We start from the raw sequence: 9,840 nt of genomic DNA, 5'->3' as shown, positions 1-9,840 counted from the left end.
TGAGGTGATATTTGTAAACCTAGAGATTATATTTTTCCACTGATCTGATAACTAGTGTGTATCTCAAATGCCCATCTTAGCAGCAGCAAGTCCACATGAAGATGATCATTGATTTCCTGCAGCTCACACACTCCAGAGGGACGCTCACCTGTCAGCAGCAGATGTTATGAGCAGAACAGGAGCAAAGTCGTTCTCACCTTTGGTCAGGATCACCCTTCAATCTATGATTCTATGCTGTATGTATCCGTGTGTGTGTGTGTGTGTGTGTGTGTGTGTGTGTGTGTGTGTGTGTGTGTGTGTGTGTGTGCGCAGCTGACAGAGGCTAACAGTGAGTCATCAACAGTCTGCTTGGTGTATGCTTGCATTTATGTGTGTTTTTATGTGGCTGTGAGGGTTCTTATGTGTTTGTTTCTTCACTGTGTATTGCGGTAGATGGTGAGATAAAAGGAGATTACTAGCTCCCTCTAGAACATCTCAGCCTATAAAACACACACACACACACACACACACATATATATATATATCTCTCGACCCCTGGGTCGGGCAGGGTCTTTCTGTGTGAAGTTTGCATGTTCTGCCCGTGCATGCGTGGGTTCTCTCCGGCACTCCAGCTTCCTCCCACAGACCAAAAAACATGCTCATTAGGTTAATTGGTGACTCTAAAATTGTCCTTAGGTGTGAATGTGAGTGTGAATGGTATATGTTGCCCTGCAATCGACTGGCGACCGGTTCAGGGTGTACCCCGCCTCTCGCCCATTGACAGCTGGGATAGGCTCCAGCCCCCCCGCAACCCCGAAAGGGATAGTCGGTATAGAAGATGAAAGAATGCATGAATGTGTGTGTGTGTGTGTATATATATATATGTAATATGGTTCATGTACTTTCAGTGCATGTATGCGTACGCGTATGTTCATCCGCCTAACAATAAATCATCTTCATATTAATTGAGAACCTGCCTTTTATTTCAGTACAACAATAGTGCTCATGTGACATTTAACATCTATTATATTCTATTTCATTGTTCATCTGATTCTGTTTTGCTGTGACCTTTACAGCTCCCTTAAATGGGTCTCTACTCGCAATTATAGTCAGAACTTGTGGAAACTACAGTATTTGCTGACATTAATTGTCCCTGCGATGATAGATTTAAAGTAGAGGACAGGCATTTTAGGAAAACAGAAAATCACTCAGGACAAGATCAGTATCAGAGCTAAGAGCACAAACACTGGAAGTGGGCGATGCAGGTCTACAACGTGAAACATGCCATCCAATGATTCCAGCTTTTAAGCCAAATGTTTTATCTTGTTAAGGTAGTCATCAACACTGAGTTAGGCAGATCTGGCAACCCTCTGTGAAGACAGCAGTTTGAAATACTGTGTTCAGTCACTGCACCCGGTTCCCATGCTAACTGCTCCAAAAACCTTCACGTATAACTGCTGACATTTCTATTTCTACATGTTAAACAAGACAGAACATGCACATAAAACAGCTTTGCAGTTTTTTTTTGTGAAAGGTGTATATTTCACTTTAATGGAGCAAGGTTATCTGTTTCCTTTGCTTTCGGTCTTTGTGCTAAGCTAGGCTAAATACCCTGGGCCAGGTTTTAAACCAATCACAACAGTCTTGGGTGGCGCAAAGACCAGGATGCAACAGTAGAGAGGCGACTTGTTTTGAGGAAACATGTGGGGAGACTGGTCCTAAAACAGATAACCGCTGCTAAGGTTAGGGTTACTTGCCATTTTCAGCACAGATCAGCGTGTAGGTGCTAGCTCTGAGGCGGTCAAACTAGTTAATAGGAAATAAGATTATGTTTCCTTAACTTAACCATAAAATCTTGCAGGTAGATTTTGCCTCAGTTTTCTCATTTTATTTACTGCTCTACAGGCCTACAGTAACACTATAATACATTTAATGCATAACAGGGAGCTGACATTATCTACCTCAACCTTATGTGATCAGCTACTGTGCAATTCAACTGCAGGTTAAGAGTCTCTGGTACTGTCGAGGAAAGACAGAGCATTACTCATTAACTTACCCGCTCAGATTATTAATAGGGCTCTTGAGATATCTTACCTCCTTAGAGTTCAAGAATCTCATTATTAAAGAGTAATTCCACCAAAGCAACAATGCTTTGTTTAATTGAACGTGTCAGCAGTGTCAGAGGCTGGAGGAGGAAGTGAAAGATTGGAGAAAGCTGGGCGATGTGATAGCTTCTAGTAAAGCACTGGGCTGGCGGCAGAAGAGAGGTCGCTGACTGTGATGCATTACCCCAACACAAAGACACCATTCAATACCAGTGGGCAGGGAAATTGATCTGCGACTCTCTCCGAGGAGCCATTGTTACTGGCTTCCTTGTATTAAATGACAGAGAAAATAAGAGGAGAAGAGATGGGGATGGGAAAGAAAGTAGGATGGTGACGGGAGGGGGGGGGGGGGGGGGGGGGTCGGATGAGAAATTCGAAGCAGAGGGAGAGCAGGCAAAATGAGACATGTTTGAAGTCTTCTTTCCACAGTCGCTGCTTGTGTTGTTGTTTTCGAACTGCCGTGATTGTTTCAGGAGTGATGATTCAATACATTAGTGAGAACATCGCCAACAGCAGCTTTTAAATCAAACTGAAATTAAAATACTTTCTCTGCAACAAAGACAGACAGAAAGAAAAGTGTTTAGGCACCTTTCTTTCTATGATGCAGGATGGACACAGCACTGAGTGAGCAGGAGCTGCTGATGACACCATGAATAAAAACTAACATCTAATAGGTAAGCTAGGCTTCTTACTTCTAGAACAGAACCTGAATGTGGCCCTCAGTTGTCACTCAACGACTGTCATGCAAACTGTCCACTCAAGTTATGAAGTGAGGAGAAAGAGAAGAACTTGTGACTGCTCACAGTTCTGTATGAAAAGCACTGTGTTTATGGACTTACACTCTGTTTGTCTGCACTGTTTCTCTCAGCTCAGTGAATCGGTCCATCACTGTGTTGTCTGTTGGCATAGTTCATATGGTTAGATGCTTCTTTTCAAGCTGTAGAAAAGTCAAAGCGATGGGAGCGGGAAATAGAAATTGGCCACTTACTGAAACTGCCAGAGCTGTGTTTGTCAAATTCATCGTTCTGCTCTTGAAAACTGCCAAAACATATTTGCTTTACTACATTCAGTCTGGAATTTGTAAAAGTCTTATGAGCCTTTGGGGTTGAGTTATTTATTTATCTATTTTTTCAATATTTAAACCATTACCAATTTAAAGATTTTGTGTATGAGATTTTCAGCCAGTAGATGTCACAGTAGAGCAGCAGCATCTCAGACCAAAACAAAAAACCTCCACACTCCCTTCACTTTACTCCCTCCTCCTTTCCTGTTTTCAGCAAGGTGTAGAGACACACACACTGTCATGTAACGCGTTATGTACTTTAGGCAAAGAAGAGGACGTACATCTTGGTTATTAATTTGTTGGTTGGAATATTGATTTTTACAGGCTAGGGTTACTTTAATAACATTAGTAACGTAGTGATCGAGGTAAGGAGCTGTTTCTTCAATCTGCCGAGCGACCTAAATCCATGTAATGTAATTATTAGCTCGCCAACTGCCCTGCTAACACTACCTAAAACATCAAGTGAAATATGCTTCAGGTAGCTTGAGTTTGATGGATTCATTTCAATGTTTGGGACACTGATGGCAAACAGCTATGACTACAGTTTATTGCTGTGTGGGAAGGCACTCTCTTAGTCCCTTTATAGGCTGAAGGGTTGAACAGTTTCACAGGTAGGACCTCACATGCACTAACATGCACGTCTGGCTACCAAAGCAAAGACCAGAGAGGTTCAGATTACAGTGCAAACAGAGGGAGTGTGACTTGATTCTCTGCTCAGAACGCCATTAATCCACTACATAGCAATAGCTATTTGCTGCTAGATTAATGTTCAAAATCTCATATATAGAACCCTTACAGGTCCCCCATGGTAGTGGACCACTGGTGGCACCATGACACATATTGATGAGCAAACATCTGCATCTGTTGCTTGTTTCACTTGTGTGCACTTTGTTCTTGTAGCACCCGTCTGCAGCATTATATCTGGTCTTTATGAGGATGCTTCAATACAATTGTGAAGTTAGTGGAAGTAAAGAACTGAAGGTGATGCTGTGCTCTGAGTCATCTCATGTGTCAGCTGAGCTTGCACACTGCCATCACCATTTGGGTGGCCCATTTAAGCTGTCAAACTCATTAGCTCAGTCTGTGCTGCTGCTGTTTACACATCTCTCAGCTCATCACCGCCACTCTAGCATCCACCTGTTCCCAGCGACACACTGATTTGTCAGCTTTATATTACGGTGGCAGGGAGACAAAGCTGAGATGCTAAAAGCGAAAAATAGGTCCTAGTGTACCCCTAACGGTGCAGTTCTTGATTTACAGTAAATCACACGTGAACCAGAAGATATGTTGAATTCATTATACATTCAAAAATAGTGAAAAATGTTAATCTCAAGTTCCCAATCTTCACATTTGAGGAGCTGCAAACAAAAATTGTCTAACTCAGCACATTCAAGAGAAGAAAGCATACTGAATGTGTCCCCACCTTTTGTCATCGGCTTTAAGAATACAGTTACTGTACTAGTAATGTATATTGTGATAATGTGATGTGTGTGCCTTCGTAGCCTTCAAACTAAGGTTCTGAAACACTCGATATTGAGTTTATTGAGTTGACACTGCCTCGGCATTACCTCCCCTCTAAAACACAAACACATGGGGGGATGCCACTTTGTGTTGTAAGCAGTTTCTCCTCTAAGAATTGTCCACGCTTTGTTGTCCCGCAGCTATTTCTGTATGTGTGCAGACAGTACAAGTCTGTATGTTCTTGTTATTTTAGTCTTCCTAGAGGCTGTACTAAGCCTGCCACTGTAACATGTACACATGATTGTACACACACACACACACACACACACACACACACACACACACACACACACAGACTCAGTAAACAGTGAGAGTCACTGTCTTCATTGTGATCAAGCCAAACAAGATATTAGGTAATATTGCAGAGCGTTTCCGCTCACAGTCGTAAGTGTGCACAAACGCTCCTGACTGTGCTTGATCAACATCAGCGCACAATACAGACATCACAGCTTTATAGAATGAAACCAAAACATCCCGACACACACCCTGACAAGCACACTTCTAAGAATAAATCCACTCATGGTAATTCATAATGGCATCCAGTGTGTGTGTGTGTGTGTGTGTGTGTGTGTGTGTGTGTGTTTCAGAATGTGCAATGAAATAAACTATATTCCAGTTGACAACTTCGATTCAAACAGCAGGAAATGCAACATTTTTACAGTAAATAGAATTAGTATCATGCTCTATTTAAAGACATGTAAAATTGTGTTAGTGTGTAGGCCTTTTAACTCTATTTTAGATGTCTTTACAGCAACTGTAACAAGTCTTACAGCAAGTCTTTATACTCACAGACTGTATATTGTCTGATTTGACAAAACAGTCCAACTCAAGGTGCTCTTACCAGTTTTCCCAGAGCTTTTCACCAGATCACATGATCTTTATCAGCGTTGGCTCAGCTGACATGAAGATGGATCAATTAACATGTCAGCTCAGTAGCTGTTATGTTATTAGGACTTTTTTTTTTTTTTTTTTTAGGAAAAGTACTAATTTGAGACTGCAAACTGCTTTTGCTTGTTTAGCTAGAGCTGTTGGATTACCAGAGCTCATTAATCCTGTGCATCACAGCCTCTTTTCCTTTTCCATTTTTTTTTTTTTTGCATTTTTTTCAGCAATTTATGTTTCCTTGGTGAAATCATGAATGTGCAAAGATTGCTGTGTTACTCCTTGCAATATGATGTTACCCTTTACAACGTGAGATAACATTAAAAAGCAGACAAAAAACAATTGATGCTGCGGGTTTGCCTCCTGCTGTCCGGACTAGAATGTGAATTCCTGAAAAGCGTCTCATTGTTGAGCTACTGCTGTCATACAAGTACCAGTGAAACACCAAATTATGGTATTGAAAAATGGAAATTCTAATGTATGGCATATGTACTGTATGCATAGCTAAGACGTTTGTATTCAGGGGTGTAATGATCATTGCAGCCGCTAGGAGCTGCTAGCCGAGCTTTAGCCTTTTAGTCGTGCTGTGATTGTAGTTCTGTAATCCCACATCAGAGACTACATGTAACCCACTGCTGTCAGCCTGGTGTTTTAGTAAATGCTGAGGTCTGGCTCACACTGTAAACATTCAATGTAAGTCGGTCATTGAGTCATTACAAATGCACACACACAGACACAAATGCACTTACACACACACACAAATCCCCATCAGAAATAAGTTACTCAAGAACAGATGCAGCTCAAAGGAAATGAAATTCTGCCACTGAAGATTTCCTCCAGAGACTGTGTGTGTTTTGCATGACTGTGTGTCTGTCGCTGTGTTTATGTGTGTCTGCGTGTCCATTTTTCACTACACATGTATGCATGTCAGTGCTCCTATGTGTGCGTGTGTGTTTGTTTCACGGATTCCATTTTTATTAGTTACGGTGTACTTATCCTGCATAGACAGATGAAAGGTTGGCACGCTGAATATGAAGTCAGCGGGGGATAGAGATGGCATGTGTGTGTATGTGTTTAAGAGAGCTGAAGAGAGAGGAACATAAACAGTGAAAGAAGCAGAGAGAGACACAAATAGAGAGATAATGGCAAAGAGTCATGTCTGGTGGTGAATTTGGCATGTTGTGTGTGTGTGTGTGTGTGTGTGTGTGTGTGAATAGACACGCAGACGAGAGTACTATGGGTAAATACCAGATGCTCCATGGCTGGTAACCATGGAAACATATATATCCCTCATCACAGGTTGATTTGTTGTTGTTCCAGCTGTGTTGACCCATGCTTATGACCCGTAACACCTCCACTAGTTTTCATTACCTACGAGTGAAGCCCCATTCATTTTCAGATGCTTTTGTTCTGGAGCTGCATCTGTTATTGCCATCAATGCTAATTAGCTTGCTAGCATTAGTAGAAGCCAAACTGTTAGCATGCTCGAGGTGGGTGTGGATCAGGTTTTATCGTTGTTTAACGTTGCATCATTATAAACTTTTACCTTTTTAGCTGCTCCAAGAAAAATTAAAGGATGTTTTTCTGCCTTTTCATTTTTTTACTAGATAACAGCTTGCCAACTATAGACTAAAAGAAATAATTTAATTCACTGTCACGTTCAAAGGCTGCTGGCAGCTACTAGCAGCTTTTACGGTAGAATGGTTTCTTGCATGTTTCTCAATGCATGAGTTAATGTTGTGAATCAATCAACACATGTTAAATGTCAATGGGACACTGCTGACCATTCCATTTGTCTTTGTTGGCTCTCTTGCATGACGTGCGCATTAATGATGATTGAATTAAATTGTACAATTACATTTGCATTTCGAGGATGCATTCAAAAATACAAACTCTATCATAACAATTATAGCAACATCATTTAATTTGTTAATACTTCTGTTTTCCTCACCTAGGAGCGTTGTATAGCCTGACCCCTGCCAACAGCTGGCCAATCGAGGCTCCTGCTGCTTCTCTGCTGCTTTAAATTTAAGCCAAATCATCAAATGAAAAGACACTTCATCTCACAATACAACTCAGTTACTTGTGATATGTAGCTTTAGCTGGCAATTAATTGTGAAATGTTAGGTAAACACATTAGTAATCCATCACATAAAGACAGAAGAAGGAAACAGAAGTGCTAATTGACTGTTCTAATTAAACACTGAAAAAAATCCCAAGACTCCATAGCTGAAGTCTGGTCTGCTGACGAAAGCTGCAGCCATCTACCGGTGACAGCACACACATGCTGCAAGGGAGCAACCAGAGGTTAAATTTCATGTGGGATGTAGAGAAAGAGGTGAATGTTTGTGTATCATTTCCCCACTGGGATTTTAACTGCTGATTCAAGGCCTCAAACTTGTTAAACTTGTTAAAACAGCAGTCCACCTCTCTATCATCCCCACTGGCTCCGCAGGAAGACAAAAACACACAGGCACAAGCAGAAAGTCTGGGTTGTATGGTTTATTTTGGGAGTCCAACTGTCTGATTCAGCCCCAGGACTCTTTGTTAACAAGTAAACACAACCTCCACAACACTAGCACCCACCTCCACAGTTCTGCTGTGTGAATGGAAGACACACACATTGAGGTAGAATTTTAGCATCTCTTTATACGGCCCAAAATAAAGCAGTATAAAGAGTTGTAGCCTGATGTGCAGCTGTGGGAATACAAGTAAAAACAACTTTCCCAGCATCCCTTTGTTTAAATCTGGAGGTTCAGTGTCAGGTCTATTTCATACAGGCTTTACCCTTTAAGAGCTGTTCATCCCCAAGTGCATGCACAGGCCCACTCAGGTCTGCTGCATGACCTGAGCTCTGCTCCCATATTTTCTGCAGTGTCAAGCAGTCAACAAGTGAAGAACAGAGAAGAGGATGAAGTCAAAGTGTTCCGAGTCTGTCCGTTGGCTGTGCGATGCCATCACACAAGCCTCCAGTGCAGCAGGAGTGGAGCCTCCACGGGGCATCAGGGTGCTCTCTACGAGATCCTCCTCCTCATCCACGACCCTCCTCAGGGGAATCCTCGTTGACTTTTTTTCCGTTTCAAACGTGCTAGACGGCAGATGATGCGTTGTCAGATCTGGCGTTTTTACGCACATGCCAAATGGTGCGCCTCTAATCCCATCATCACGGATTAGAGGAGTGCATGGGGTACATAATCAACGTCCCACCCTTCTGCGGTGTGGAGGGAGTGTAATATTACTCGAGCCCCTTTTTCCACACGGGGCTGACATGGTGTTATCCATGGCAGCCGGTGCTTCCCATCATATCACACTTCACGTTATCTGCTTGTAGACCTTGGTGTCACGGAGGGTATTGGCTACATCAGCTTTGCCCTTAACTCAATAGTGACAGTTCTTAGAGGGTGAAGCCTACACAAAATAGTTTGAGTACGAGTACTATGAGAATAGCATAGCCTTCTAAGATCCAGGCCCCCTACTAAACTACTACTGAATCACTAAAAAGCTGCCTTTGGAGCAGAGCTCAGTTGTTACATACTGCAGGATTGGAAATCCAATGCTTTTTCATTTCTGATGGAAAAGATGGATTTTTTTTTCAGGAACACCATATCTCTGGCTCCTGTTTTATGGGAGGAGCTAGAACGAGTGATGAGTGATCATAAACATTAAAATACATAAAATAAGAAAATAATGAGCTGAAAGATGCTAAAACACTGAGAACTGCAGGATTGGGTGATCATTCTCTGACCTCATTCACATTACATGCAGTCATTTGATCTATTGTTTATATGGAAATACCAATTAGATTAGCTTTGTGGTTACTGTAACAAAACAAATATGTAAATGTTAATTTCAGGTCTGCGACAAGATGCTTCATATTTCTGCTTTACAATCATGTTGTGCTCCACATCCACCTATCACGTTCTAGCTTTGTGCCACAAAAAGGCACACGACTTCCTACTCAGGCACTGGGTGTCAACTGTGAGGTGCAGATCCAATATAAATTTAATTCCCAGAGATACTAGGCTGGATTATTTTCTCATTATTTCATTACATGATGTCAAAATTGTTTTAGAACCATAAAGACCAACAGATGTGCGCACTGTCCAGTCTGTCATGTCCTTGACACTTTTGCAAGAATGCAAGATAATGCAATGGTAGTTCCACAATACACTTGCAAATATGCAGTTTCTATTTTCAAGCACAGCCACTGACTGTGCTCCTGTTTCTGATGAATGAGCTGAGTGGATTTTTAAAGTTCAAGGCTGCCTCTCAGAGATTAATGACTTGCAT

This window comes from Chaetodon auriga, chromosome 18 (assembly GCF_051107435.1).
Source record: "Chaetodon auriga isolate fChaAug3 chromosome 18, fChaAug3.hap1, whole genome shotgun sequence".
NCBI classification, from domain to species: Eukaryota; Metazoa; Chordata; class Actinopteri; order Chaetodontiformes; family Chaetodontidae; genus Chaetodon; species Chaetodon auriga.
This window is presented reverse-complemented; position numbering follows the sequence as displayed.